Source organism: Thermobia domestica, chromosome 15 (genome assembly GCF_964235325.1).
Source record: "Thermobia domestica chromosome 15, izTheDome1.hap1.1, whole genome shotgun sequence".
NCBI lineage: Eukaryota > Metazoa > Arthropoda > Insecta > Zygentoma > Lepismatidae > Thermobia > Thermobia domestica.
The window spans coordinates 114,760,563-114,776,621 of NC_137468.1; the positions used below are offsets into that span (position 1 = coordinate 114,760,563).

At 35.7% G+C, this 16,059-nt stretch overlaps 1 protein-coding gene across 6 annotated transcripts in view; it reads left to right on the forward strand.

The window, feature by feature from the left end:
- Positions 1–16,059, forward strand: part of LOC145671208 (zinc finger protein rotund-like) — a 679,398-nt gene that overhangs the window by 565,940 nt on the left and 97,399 nt on the right. The gene's annotated exons all lie outside the window — the stretch shown is intronic.

Consider the following 16,059-nt stretch of genomic DNA (forward strand, 5'->3'; position numbering starts at 1 on the left):
ATTATTATTATTATTATTATTATTATTATTATTATTATTATTATTATTATTATTATTATTATTATTATTATTATTATTATTGTTATTTGTTATTCGGAAATCTACGTTGATGCACGTCACAAATCATCCTGTCATATTATTACAATTAAAGAATTATAGCTTGCTAAAAGTTATGAGTTTGTCGCCAGAGAGCCTGAGACAACAGAGCCTGAGCCTGAGATACCTGGTTTCTGTGTAACAAGGTAGCATCAATTTTTCCAAGCCTTCTAGAAACTCAGGCAACGAAGTGAACTTAAATAAGTGTTGATTACCTATAAAGCATTATATGTAATTTCAAATGTGTCAAATGATTCACTTTATTATTTAATGTATTTGAAATATTAACACATATTATGTCACTAATTACATGAATATTTGAGGAAGTTTCAGATACAGTCTCCCGGTCACTTTACAAAGAAAACTACAGCAATGGAAAGTAGGAAGGAAATTTTTGAAGCAACTCTGGCAATGACTATATGTTAAGGTATCATCCTAACATTCAACATTCACTTGGTAGTACGGAAGAAAAAAACTTCAAAATCCTCAATAAGTAGAGTCTACTACTTAATCCTAGCACGGAATCTTCCGATTAATGTTACAGTATCCTGACACGTCTTCATTCCATGTGTGAGCTTCATATAACCAAGGCTTATAGAAACATGCAAGAACTCTTTCGTGGCTAAGCGGGTTAGCCCTTGGCGTGAGAGACTCGAGTTCGATTCTCGGAGGTAGCACATGTAGTTCGAATTCTACATTAATCAGTAGGTCCACGTCTCATATAGCCTCGCTGCTGAATGGGATGTTAAACTGAAAATCAACTCAAGAAACATGCAATTATTGTACCATTCTCGATCGTACCAGTATTTTCTCAGAAGATTAACTTCCATGGTCGGAGAAGCGAAAACAGATTGAGGAAAGTACTGTAGCAATGCGAAATGTTATAGCAGTGCTGAACTAACCCATCTGGAGACCTGGGGCTAGAAAAAAATATGAGGCCCCCGATGACTTCTCCTAATACATTTTGTGAAAGCACAGTAGGAAAGTTATGGGAATATGTTTCATATTTTTGGTCATATTTTATTTTATGATGATGATGATTGTATTTTCTAGATTCTTTTTAGATAGCCAGTTGAGATTTTGATCAGAATGGAGGCCCCTGTCCACCTGGAGACCCGGGGCTATAGCCCCTGTAAGCTTCTCTCTTAATCCGGCCCGTGTTATAGAGTAATATTTGCATGTTTTTGTAGTGCGTATAGTAACTAACCTTGACTCAATAGGAGTTACTCTTGCGTAAAGTTTATAAGCCATGAACTCCAGAAGTCCTAACAACATGAGCACAAGTGCTAAATTTTAAATCTTCTTCAGTTTTAATGAAGTTGTATTCTATACGCAAGGGCGCTCATGTTGTGGTTTCCAAGGGGGGGCAAGTATAAGTAACGTTTCAGATATACCGTAGTTTCAAATTTTGCTGTAACTAATGTAAAAATTCTATTGGGTTTTCGATATTCCTAAGTGCAATTTCCTCTTAGGGGGGGGGGCGAGCGCCCCACCTTGCCCCCCTGATGAGCGCCCTTGTCTATAAGTGATTAACTTTCCTCATTACATCTGTACATCCCACACTGAATCTTTCTATATAATCCTGGAAACAGATACAATAAACAAACTCCTGCTCTCTGCGTTTGTCAACTCTTCATGTGTTGCTCTTCTGTGTGTTCTGCTTAGTCATTGTTTGCCGCTTGATGGTGACAAGGAACTACTTCAGTGGTATGTCTAATGTCTCTTATCGTATTTGGTATACTGAAACAAGTTTCTGTTTATTTGTATTTATTATGTGGGTAAGACACAAAAAGTGATCGTAATTATATGTGAGGACGTGTATCGATACTTATTGTACCTGCTGTTTTAGTTATTTAATATTATGTACCACACTTCTGTATCGTAAACTAAAATGTTTAACCTTTTGTGAATCATTCCGGGAACTACATGCTCGGAGAAAATGAGTTAATCATTGAGCTATTGTGGAGTACTTCAGTAATTTTCATTTGCAAAGGAATGCTGAACCGGGAATATGAAATCATTTTAACAAAATGCCCATTTCAAGATACTTATACTCAGTTATTATTAGACCCTACTATTATTTATGTACTTTACAATCATTAATATTAAAGCAACATTTTTGTATTAAAACTACACATTGAAACCTAAGTTGATCATCTATAACTGAAACAATAACATAAAATTTGCTAATTTACGGAGTAACACGTGCAACCAACATTGTTTCTCAGATATGCAATTTAAACAGATTACTGACTTAACAAATTTAACAGTGTAAATACAGAATAGTTGTACCTTCAAATAATCTGGAACGAAACTCTGAGAAGAAACAAAAAAGTAGAATATCAGTTCTGATTGAAATTGAATAATTTTTCAATAGATAGTTATATTGAATAATTATTTTCTTGTTCTATTTCAACACTTCTTTAAAATTTATTTAGATTCATTATTATTAATTATTCCGAGTACCTGAATGATGGGTTTCTATGTGTGAGTTCGATCGCAGATAGGGTTAGTATTTTTGAGTTAATTCAACATAATGAAGCTTCTGGGCTATCCTCTGGGAACAGGTCACTCTAGGCTCCATACTATACAATAAAAGATTTAGACCCTTCAGGAGGACTAACGAGTTTATTATTTCTAACTCATTCTTGCGACTCAATATATTTGATGATGAACCATTATTTATAAAACGTTTTTACGATTAATGTCACGAAGCGAACTCATGTTTGATATTACTATCATTGGTATGAAAAAGTCAAAGTTGGTGCAAAATATTCCTGAATTATTCTTCCTGAATATGGAATTGTTACCTACATCATTAGCCTCGCAATTTACTTCCGCTCTAGATCTCTTGTGCGGATCTAGTGCCCCTTGTGAAGCAATTAGCAATTAACTAATTAACTCTATGGTCTATGGAACCCGGAGGTTCAATGCCGCGTTCACAAAAGCTCTCCACTGACTAACTTCTTAGCTAACTGCATCCAGTTTCTACTTTGTATTCCAATCTCTGCGAGATCCATCTTAATATTGTCCTCCCATCTGCGCCTAGGTCTTCCTAATGGTCGTTTTCCGATTGGTCTTCCAGTCAAGACTCTGAAAGCGTTTCTACTTTATTTCATTCTAGCTACATGACCCGCCCACCTAAGCCTCCTAGACTTGACGACGCTAACAATGTTGGGTAAACCGTATAAATTATGTAGTTCCTCGTTATGAAATTTCTGCCATTCCAGATTCCCGTTCCTCTTGGGTCCGAATATTCGTCTCAGGATCTTGTTCTCAAATACTTTCAGTCTATGTTCTTCCCTCAGAGTAAGCGACCATGTTTCGCAACCATACAGAACAACAGGCATGATTATCGTTTTGTATATTTTAAGTTTCAAATTTCTCGACAGAATTCGCGACGACAAGAGATTTTCAACCGAATAGTAACACGAATTCCCTGCTTTTAGTCGACATTTAATTTCTTCGTGAATATGATTTTCGTTTGTTAATATTGATCCTAGATATTTGAAATTATCCACTTTATCAAAAGTATTATTTAATATTTTAACGCATCCACAATTTGCCGTATTACGGTCCCGACGCACTTCCATGTATTTAGTTTTCTCTGCATTTACTTCTAAACCCATGTCCCTGCAAGCGTTTAATAAGATCTCTGCATTTCTTTCTGTTGTTCTCCTATCATCCCCTATTAAATTTACATCATCAGCATATGCCATAACCTGGTGAATACCGTTCAACTCTAGACCCTAGTTGCCATCTTTGATTTTCCTTATAGTGTATTCCAGAATAAAGTTAAATAATAATGGCGACAACGCATCTCCTTGTTTCAGGTCATTTTCGACGTGAAAGCTCGTGGACGAAAATTTTCCTACCCGGACTTTACTTTCGGATTCATTTAAACATATCTTAATTAACCTAATTAGTTTTCTCGGTATTCCAAGTTCTGTAAGAACGATGTATAATGTTTCTCTCCTAACCGAGTCGTACGCCTTTCTAAAATCAATAAATAGATGATGTACCGGGGTATTGTATTCCCACTTTTTTTTTTCGAGTATTTGGCGAATGGTAAATATTTGGTCGATAGTTGATCGATTTCGTCTAAATCCGCACTGATAATCTCCAATAATTTCATCTGCGTAGGGGGTCAATCTTGCTAATAGAATATTTGAAAGGATTTTATAGGATGTTGACAGAAGAGAAATGCCTCGATCCAAAATCACTACATTGTATCAATTCCTTTAACAAATCAACCACTGCAAAGCAAAGTTCCGTTACTAAATCTGAAATATGTCAGTGTTTGAAACTTTCCAAGAGGTATACATGAATAGCATGTGACAACTTGCATATGATCGAATTCAAAATTGTGTAAATCATACACTTTGACAGCCTCAAAAAGAAAGAAAAATATATGAAAAGAACTGAGTTTTGTACCCATAAAACTCCTCGAAAAATATAGGTTAATTTTATCGCATCTGACCTATACTCATTTTCTAGAAGAATATTGCAAGTTCCCTGAGGAAGGCATAATGCGTAAATGGAAGACCGGGAGGATGTTACTTCTTTCCAGTAGCGTCGATCTTCTTCAGATGTTGCGGAGTGTATTTCTTCCTCAGATTGATAAACTGAAGCAGATTGACTAATTAATGAGACAATAGAGAGAGAGAGAAACAAGAATAATAGTGTTCGCTCATTTTGGCTTCAATCCACAAACAATCTTTAACTCTTACATGCGCGAGCGTGTGTGTTTATGTGCGTGACTGTAAGAGTTATGTTGTTCGTCTGTGTCTCTAGGCTGCTCCCACTAGTAATAATCTTCGTCACCTTCTTGTCTCGTGTTTGGTACGAACGTGACGGAGGCTTCGATCTTCGTCTCAAAGGACACATTTCCGCCATCTAGTGAGAATTTGTGGAACTATTGGTATGTAACTGGCAGTTGTGGGCGAAAGCTGGGTTCCCTTTCCTTTTGAATGGTGGTGTTCCCCTTTCTTTCTTCTCAAACTCGAACATAAAATTTCCTGTTCAATATGCGATGCGTCTATTGTATGTTTGTCACATTCTTTCTTATATTCCGTTTAACTGTATGTGTATCAATTACAACCGATTTTTCTTGTACTCCTTAAGGACAAAGATAGGATAATCTTAAATCGTTTATTAGTAAACTACTCTAGAGAGCCTTTGAGAATGGACTTAGATAAAAACTACATTATCATTATGCAAGCGAGAGGTTTCGGTTCGAATCCCCTGGCTGAATGTCTGCATTTACCACGAGTTTTCATTTCTCCCCCTCAGTCTCATAGACGAAAGTTGGAACGACACCTTTAAAGTCAAGTCATGATTGACTTTCAAAATTCTTTTCAATTTCATTGCTAATTCTTCCAGTGTGAAAATGGATTTGCGGCTGTACATGGAACAAAATAAATAAATAAATAAATAAACATACTGTCTTATTATAGAGCAATTAACCCCTTTAACCCCTCAAGTGTGAAATTTTGAGAAACAAGTCGCTCTTGAATAGTCCTTTCTTTTGTCTTGTAAAATTTGTTTTAAAATATAAATAAAAATTTTAAAAATAGAAAATTGGTATTTTTTCATTGTATTCATTACAAAAACACTACTACGAAATCTAATAGCAAAATTGTGAAAAAAATCTTGGAATTTGTATACGGCATCCATATTCAGATCAAGTAGAACCAGATTCAAAGTGTGTACAATGTGGTACGATAATATGCCGATAAATTTGAAGATGATAAAAGACATGAAACATAAAAAAAGTCTAATGAACATGGATCGAAAGCGGCACCATTTTACCGCGAGAGATGTGTAAAAACCGGCAAAGATGCTGATAAAATGCCGAATATCACATGAACACGGAAAGATATCGCTGTCAGGGAGAGATTACATTAAAACTTGCACTTGACCAATGCAATGACGTATATATGTAGCTAAGCGGTCGCCGCGATACAGTAATCCCTATAAACGTATCTCACGATAAAGTTGTGCCGCTTTCGACCCCATGTTCATTATATTTTGTTGTTGTTCTTGAATTTCATACCTTCCTTTAATTTATCGGTGTATTATCGTACGACCTTGCAAATACGCCATCCATACTACTATAATACGGACGACGTATATTCACTCCATCGACACTTAAAGGATTAATGACATACTGATATATGCAATATGAAAATAATTTTTAGAATCTCTTTCAAAATTTTTTTCTCGCTTTCCGGATGTAAGTAAATTAGCTTTGTTTGAGTTTTTTTAAACGTAAAATTCGAATGACATAGATTTGTATACACAACATCTAGGCATAATCTGTCAACCTTTTAAAATGAAAGTAAATCAGATGTAACCTAGCTACTCCCTTTTTAATTTTTTAATGTTACATACTCATAGTTTCGTACCCGAAAGGATCTTTTCGCCAAACGGATTTTTTTAGATGTTTAATGATAAGTTCTTTAGTTCTCATTATGTCCAGACCGTACTTCACCAACCCTTAATGTAACTCTCTAAATTCTTCCCTGGCAGTGAGTCAATATCGAAATTCTGTGTCCGTATCAGAACTCGAACCCAAAGCGCTAACTATTCGGCAGTCTGTATACTACAATTAAAACTGTAAAATTCACAATAAAGTAGAATAGATTATTAGTTTTGTTACAAGTTCAGAAATCTCAATTTTTACTATCAGAACTGCCATAAAATAGGTTCTGTACAATTCACCATATTAAGGTATTGTCGGCAACAATCACTGGGTTATATGGTATATTTAAGAGGAAAGGAAGGAGGGAGTAAAGCAAGGAAGAAAAGCCTAAACTAACGCCACTTTTGTAGAAACGGTAGCGGTTCATAAACAAGCACAAACTTCCTTTGAAGCCTCCAGACAAATGCACGGGTTACCGCTTAAGTACAATTATCTTCGGTATAGACTCCTGAAGACATGTCTTCTCTGACTTAGTCAGCAATGATAATCAACACAATAGCCTCCTATGGAAAATCATGAAAAGAGAAGAGGAAGAGAGCTCGAAAACCACTGGCGAAAAGAAATGGAATTAAAGAAAACAAAGAGAGCAAAAGACGCACACAAGAATTAAAATGTTACTTCTTTTTATCTGTTCCCCTCTTTGCTTACATGTACCTGAAGCTTTTCATTTTCTTCCCAAGAACAAAAAAGGCAGGGATAAAACATGAAAACAAGGACAAGATTTTTTTAAAGCGACTTTTGGGAGAAGAGCTGCGTGTAGAACGTAAAACGCAAAACGAAAAATACCTTCACGTGATTTGGATCCTGCAATGAATATTGTTTTCTTTCTTTACTACTCGTTTCCTTCCATACTCATTTCTATTTCTCTCTTTTTGTTTTCCTTTCTTCATTGCATTCAAAAGACATGTAAGTGAGAATAGAGGAGCACAAAAGGAGAGGGAGTTCACGAACCTACTGTAGCCATTGGCCATCCTTTTATCAACACCCTATACCCTTTTGCCTTTTTTCTTTCCTTCTTTTTTTTATTCCGTATCTTAGTCTGGAATTTGTTTCCTTCCAGAATACCTGTTCATTTCCAGAAGCATTTCAGTCTCCCCTTTCGCATCGACTTCTTGGACCTTACTTGGACTCCTTACAATAAAAATAAATAGAAAGAGCTGAAAGACCAGTAGCCAAGAGTAATACACCCAACCAATAGTGTTAGAGGCAATGCTATTGACAATCAAGTGTTACTACATAGAACCACCTCAGAGTATAAAACCGCAACTGCACAAGAAAAGCCATCACGGCGCCAACTCAATCAACGATCTTCTTGGCTGTTGAGTACGTATAATGATTATGATAGTAATAATAACACCACAAAAAGACGGAGAAGAGAAAACGGGATAAGTTGTGATGACGAGAAGAGATGATAGGGCTGGTTGCTTCCAGTGCAGTGCATGGAATGAGGCTTGTTATATTCATCAAGATATCCCAGGGGATCGCCATCTCTTCTTCTTCTTCACCAACCAGGAGCAACAGCACTTGACGTGTCTGCACGCTGTTGTTGCAAAGAAGAAAGAGGTGGGTTGGATAGAAGGAGAATTAAACAGCTAACTAAGTGATTTCAAAAGAAGTTTTTCCAAGGAAAGGTCAGCAACAGTAGTAGTTGAAGAAAAAGCTGCACGTACAGGTACGGACCGGATGTCAAGCAAATCGCACTCAAGATAGCTATTAAAGGCTCGTTTTTCTCCTTCAAAATGACTTTTGGTGTATGAAAGCTTCCACTTGTAGCTCAGGTGTTACTAAATAATAACGCGTTCAACTTTCGTAATCAAACCCTCTCTTCTTTCTCTTCCTCCATACAGTTTTCATTATATTCCGTTTCCAACACACTTCCACATCGCGAAGAAATAATGTAATTTTTATTACACAACACATTCTTAGATTATCTTCTTTAAAATATTCAGAAGTCATGGTATTTTAAGAAATTGGCAATAATACATACATGGAGGTTCTCCTTGGCAGGTGCACCAGCCGGAAATGTTTAGTCAAATTCCTTTATTAACACAGCCACCAATTATACTGAGTCACACCCACCAATACTAATCCAACAATTATTAGTTAACAGTGTTTTCTATTCTCTCCATTATTTTCCTTTACATTCTTCAAAATCTTGCCTACAGTTAATAATACAGTTTTGTTATATAACGTTCTAGTGGTTTCAGTTACGATACTTACTACCTGGTATTATTGTCTGTTTTTGAGTTGTACCTCATTGAGGAAGTTATCTTTGAATGCAACTGTTAACAATGAGAAACATCTCGAAAACGGTTACAGTTTTAGCTCATAGCACTTTTCTCTTTAATCTTTTACAAGATTACCATTTTTGACGATTTATGTAATAATTTTATTTTTAATAAATGGAAAAAAGAGCGAAAATTGTGAAAATTTAATGAAAACAGCACTCCAGTTATACAGTATATTTTGTTTCTTACTGTATCGCTCCATCCATTTGCCAACATTCTTATACTTTAGCCTATAATATAGCCTATCTGTAATGCTAACGATTGCTTCTGATAGTTTTTTTTTTTTTTTTTTTTTTTTAGCTTTTCTCCAGTATTAGCACAATTCCTAGCTAAAGTAATACATTTTTCTTTCTTTCTTTCTGACTTGGACACTAATTTAGTTGAAAACGATTATAGTTGGATTACGGGTAAATCCAGCCGCGGATCCAAGGGGAGGACTATAGGGGCTATAGCCCTCCCCCTTTGACGTTCAGGTATACACTGGATAAAATGTGCTTCAATCCTACTTTCTTTTCACTATATAAAGCGGCAAACTATGTTTTAACCTCTCCCTTGATCATATTCTGGATCCGCGGCTGGATAATTCCATGTGAATATGATCCAGTTCGACCAGAAGCAACCTGGGCTATTTAATTTTAAAATGGACCGTATACATGTGATCTCAGCCTAAGGTTATCAATATAAGAAATCTATCTATTAATATGTTATAAATCCTTGGAATTGAACCTAAATAGAAAAGTGAAATGTTGCTTTTATATGCTGTAATTTAAAGTAAATATTTGCAAAATCAACAAAAGTACTATGAAATAATTTCGTATAAAACTTAAACATGTATATGGAAGTACACCGTTACAAATGGATTACTGTTTTTGGTTGATTTTTGTGTCTATTATGTTTTTTCGTCCTTACGAAACATAGGGTGACCAGACATACTCTTTTTAAGGTTCATATACTCTATACTCTTTTTTCTTCCCAAAAATATCGAATTATACTCTTATGGCATTTTCAATTTCATTTAACGTTTAATGCATTTTCCCATTGAAAATCGCATTTTTTCCTGTAAAAACTTGGACATTGACATGACAGCACTGTTTAGTACTTCGTACTTGCAGACCCGCTGCGCTGTGCTGCGTTTCTCGTCCTCGTTGCATTGTAGGGTTGCCAGATTTTCTTTTTGCAAAAGAAAAAATTATAATATAACTAAACTGTTTTTATTAGTTAGTACTAAAACTTTAGTAAAAACGGCAAAATTAAAGTGATAGATTTATCCAAACTCTCAATGTTTTAATTATTAAATTGTTAATTAAATTGATTGAGTACCTGAAATGATTTATATTTTCGGAATTTATATCTGGTATTCGTACAGTTCATGGCACGGGGTTTTGGTTTTCCCTTCAAAGTGAGTCAGTTTTTGGTAGTGGGAATCCCGCAGTGATTATTATTCTAATTAACCTGCGTACGTACACTCAATCAATTATATTGTTCGAGGATTGGAAGGATTTATTTTATTAACAATGTCGCGAGGAAAATGTCAGTATAATCAAGCGTTTGAAATAAGCTATCCTTGCATTAAAAGGGCCCGCAGTAACGATGTTTACAAAGCATGGCGCATAGTATGTAAGAAGGAGGTCTCTATAAAAAATAAAGGTAAATATGATATACAACAACGTATAAAATCTAATTCGCACACTGAATGCGCATCAACTTCCGAAGCAGGTAAGTTGGATAGTTTTTTTCACCACAGAATCTTCAGAAGAGCTAGATTTAATTCGACTAGAACTTGTGTGGTCATACCATAATGTTAAACATAACCACTCTTTTAGAAGCATGGACTGCACTAGCAAACTTTTGAAATCAACAGTGAATAAAAAATTTGCATGTGCGAGGACGAAAACGGAGGCTTTGTTAACAAATGTGGTGGGAGTGTGGTCAAAAAATATTTTAAGTAATAGTGTTAAAAAGGCTCCTTTCGTTGTTGTTGCTTGTGATGCTTCCAATCGTAAAGCAACCAAACTCATGCCTGTTTTAGTGCGGTACTGTGAAATAGATACTGATATTAATGTAAAAACATGTTTTCTAAAAATTCATAGCATGTCAAATGAAACCTCGGAAACTGTGTCGAACGTATTAATGGGTACATTACGTCAGTTTTGTTTGGAAAATAAAGTCATCGGTTTTGTAGCTGATAATGCACCAGTAAATTTTGGAAGCATAAAAAATAAAACAACAGGAAACGTGCATAGTGAACTAGAGTGCAGGTTGAAGAAAAATGTTTTGCCTATCGGGTGTGGGGCTCATATCCTTCACACTGGAATTTCTGTGGCGTGTTCGACAGTAATACCGATCGATGTTGAGAATTTGGTTTTTAAAGTATACAACCATTTCAGTATTTTTACTGTAAGGACAGAAAATTTGAAAAAAAACTTTTGTGAGTTCATTGGCTGTCATTATGAGGGTCTTTTGTATCACTCAAAGACGAGATTCTTGTCTCTGCTTCCATGTGTAGAAAAAATTATACGTCAGTATGAACCACTTAAGGGGTACTTTTTGAGTGATGAAAATGCTCCAATAGCTATAGTCAATTTCTTTCGAGACGAAACAAGTGAGTTGTGGCTGTATTCCCTGCATGCTCAGCTAATCTTGTTCACTGAAACAATTACAAAAATTGAAAGGGAGGATATAACAGCGACTGAAGTTTCCGTTGAATATTTTGAACTTCTGAGGAAATACAAAGATAGAATTGAACAAAACTTTTTTCCGTTTTCTGCTAGAAATTTACTTACGAAATTTGTAAAAGAAGGGAATATAAAAGAGGAATATGCCTACTCAGTGTCAAGAGGGTTTTACTTTGAAATGATAACATACTTAGAGATGTGGTCACAACGTTTTTTCGGAGAAGTAAACAAGATGAAATATTTACTACTTGACAGTTACCTATGAAGAATTTCAGGAGTCGTTTGCATATTTCTATGAGCAGGTAAAACATGTAGACAGTTCGTTGGATTTCAGTGATAATGATATTTTTGACACTTACTGTGCAATACCCAGATGTGTTAAAGAACACCTAGAACAATGGGGAGAGAAAAGAGAGACAATGATGGGCAAATGGAAAATACTGTACAAAGATTTAGTGCGGACTGGGTCAAATTTAAAAGTGATTGTGCCACTCTTGCAATTCTTGTTTACTTTACCGGGCACTAATGTTGATTGTGAGAGGCTCTTCAACACTTACTGGAGCGAGGAAAAAAGTCAACTCACAGTGTCGACACTGGAACAAGTGATGAAAGTGAAGTTCAATGTAAGCATGACCTGTGAAAAGTTCAGACTGGCAATAAAGGATGACATTAACTTACTCAAGAAAGCAAGATCGTCGCAGAAGTATGAATGATGGTGAAGTATTTAACTCATTTGCATGCTCATTGGATAAAATAGTGTAATTCATCTTGTCTTTATACTTACTGTCAATTTGGTTTTTGGATATACTCTTTTGAATTTAAAAAAATCTGGTCACCCTACGAAACACCCAACAATCTTGCTTAATATAAATGTGGATTATTTAACTTGCGGCTCCGTAACTCCTTTTCAGGAAAAAGAAAGAGGAAGAAACCACTCATGTTCGTTTTATAAAATCATTCCAATATTCGCGTAGGGGACGGAAGTAACACCTTCGTTCTTGGTAGTGTTGGATCAAAACCTTTTAACCCAATAGCTATTGTTACATTAGTTCAATCAGTTTATTTTGGTGGGAATGTATATGAACAGGAACGTTTCAGAAAGAAACGTCTTGACAAACTTTATAAAATTAAATAGTTATTGATACTGCAGAGATTATTTATTACTAACAATGGCAGATGAGCAGTAATAATATTTTTGGAAATTGAAGCGCCAACAAATTATAAAGAATAAAATTCAACGCTCCAACAAATTTTAGCCGCAGAAGGCTGCACAGAATTTGTTATGTTTGAAAAATAGAAAAGAGAAAATGAAATAATCCAAAAGACTAGAAAAATGTTCAACCCAGACATATACATATTTATATAATCACACAAAACAAGTAGATAGAAAACAGTCTGTTCCTTGCCTGATGCTCAATTGTGTGGAAAGTATTAATAGGCATTGATGAATTTCAGATTTATTTTTGTCACGGATACCAAAATCAATTCTTTCATCATTGTGGCGCTGCTTGTTTTGTAAGTATGGAACCATGTTCAAATCCACCTAAGCATTTCAATAATTCCGCCAAGAGTTAGTTGTGTAAGTCAGTGGCATTCGACAAGCTCCATGCACAGATACTGGGCGTACATCTTGCTATAATGTCGGTGCTTCTTGCGAAATGTTAACCGCTTCCAACAACAGTACTGTGGATCATTTTCCTTTCATCTGTTTCAAAATTCTTTAATAACATGAAGAAATCAACAGATATATAACTGGAATTTAATATGCTTCACTGCGTTCAAATTGTTACAAAATGTCAGAGATTTTATTTAAGTAAGAACTAACTGTTTCTCAATTTGCATAAAACGTTAAAGCTACAATATTACCATAGCCATGATCACTTTGTGTAATAATCGAGTCTTTAAATTATTGAATAATTGCAGAACTACCAGTAAAATTTTTATATGTACACATCGTAGATCTAAAATGTTTTGTGCAACTACATTTTTTGGCATATTGTATCTCGTCTATTCCGGGGTTAAACATCACCTTGAGGTGTTCATAAAGGAACTCTAGTCCAGTGTGCCGTTAATATTTTAAGAAGCAGGAATATTCACTATCACAAAAGAAATATATGCTCTCACAGCTTAATGTCAAGGTCTATTATTTGATCGAGAAGAGGTCAGTGTCCGTTTTCAGCACGAAGGAAATTACTGTCAAAGTAGAATCCGAATTATTATTACTCCGAGTCCGAAAGTTTTTACGCAAGGCAGATGTCTTGACAGGAATCGATTCTAGGACCACCTAAAGCAGCACGCGGTAACTACTCAACCCTAAAGAAACACTTTTGTTTATACTCATCAAAAGTTATTTTTATATTTCTGATATTAAGAAATGGCAGCAAGTGGAATTGCAGTTTGACCATTGCGCGCGCGTTGCCGTTAAGTTCTCCTAGCCCAATTTAGACTTTAAATGCCACTATTAAATAATAATAATAATAATAATAATAATAATAATAATAATAATAATAATAATAATAATAATAATAATAATATACACAAATTAAATAGAAGTGTCGTTAGCTGAAGAGAAGATAAAGAAAGAGACAAATGGAAACCATTAATAATATATATTCTTGTTAGCAGGATTATGGAACGTATTAAGGATGCTTTCTTAGAAAATCAGAACTTGGGTAAACATTGGGCAACGCCACGAATAAAAGAGGAAGAAAGGAAAAAAAGGAAGTTTTAAAAAATGATCGAAGCAATCCATCATTTTGGCAATGCCCATCGTCTGACAAGCTCTTTCTATTTTCCACACTTTTTTTTTTTTCATATGGAAATTTAGACGCGGAGACTATTCTGCAAGTTCTGTCATGGGAGAAACGATGGTGATTTCCGAGAGACCCCAGCAGCTCACGAGTGTCTTCGTTCTGTTAAGAAGACGACGCCAAAATATTCTTCATGGCAGCTCCCCTAAACTAACACCTTTTCTACGAAGGTTTGTCCTTTTTCTTGAACGATATTTGCATACGTAAGATCCAGTTTGTTGGATGGTAGGGAATAAGGGTCCCTCTAAGTATTTTGTCCTATCCCCTCTTGAGAATGATGCCCGTTAGTACATGTATACTCCAGGTGGATATTTGAATGATAGGGAGGAAGAGAACGAGACAAAACCAATGGTGTTAGCAGGATTTGAATAGTCAACGTTGGTAAATTCGTAAAGGATCAATGAAAAGGAAGGAACTTCTTTTCTGTAGTCGGAAAAGCAAATAAGGTATATGCTAATTCCCATAAGTATATCATACTACCGCATAAAACGTCCGCCTGGCTTTTTGATAATAGGCTCTTTAATAGATGTGATGGACAAGGGTAGAGGTACTGAAGAGGTAAAGGAGTGTTAATCATCTAAGTGCTTTAACGGTAAGGTACCTAAGTGGTGAAGGCATATCAAATTATTATGCGAGCAACGAATGTTGTTGCAAATAAAGAAAATAATTCTCACATTAAAAAAAAAAGTGTTAAATACATGTATTTTCGTTTGTACATCAATGCCATCTGGTATAATACATGTTTCAAAAAGAATATACGTATTTCGAATGCATACATTTATTAAACTTTAAGACATACGAATATGAACTTTTACACACATATTTACGAACCTCTCAAGTTCAAATTACAGTTCAAAGTTCAAATTACAGATGTTCAATATGTCCTCTATCAGCAACACGAACAAAATCACATCGATACTCAAATTCCCCCATACTCGGGCAAGCATGTCCTGCGTCACTGATGTTATGGCAGTACAGATCCGGTTCTTCAACTCTTCCAGGTTCTATGGGAGTGGTGGTACATAAATGTTGTCTTTAACGAAACCCCACAGGAAGAAGTCACAGGGTTCAAATCCGGTGACCGTGGAGGCCAGCTAAGTCGCCAGCTCCTTGATGACCAATCCAACGGTTCGGTAGAATTTCATTCAGATATTCACGCACTTGGCGACTCCAGTGAAGGGATGCTCCGTCTTGTTGAAAAATGAAGTTGTAATATAGCGAGATACTGATGACTGTTAACCGTGTTTCTATTAAAGAAGAATGAGTCGTAAACAGATGATCGGGATATCGCACAAAACACATTGACTTGGGGCGAATCTCGTACATGTTCAATGACTGCATGTGGATCCTGTAGGCCCCAAATTCGAACATTTTGTTTGTTTACCTGACCATTAAGACGGAAAGTCGCTTCATTACTGAACACGATGCGTTGTGCAAAAGTATTATCATTGTCAACAGCATCCAGAATCTCGTTACAAAATGCCACACGTTTGCGTTTGTCATCAGGACGCAGAGCTTGTAACAGCTGTAACTTGTAATAACCAACCGACGTCTCAAAACACTCCAAATTGTTGTTGTCGGCACTTGTAACTCCTGACTGGCACGACGAGTTGATTTTGAAGGACTACGTTGGAAAGCAGTTTGAATTCGTGCAACATTTTCTTCAGGAACACGAGGGCGGCCAGGACTCTTTCCTTTACATACAC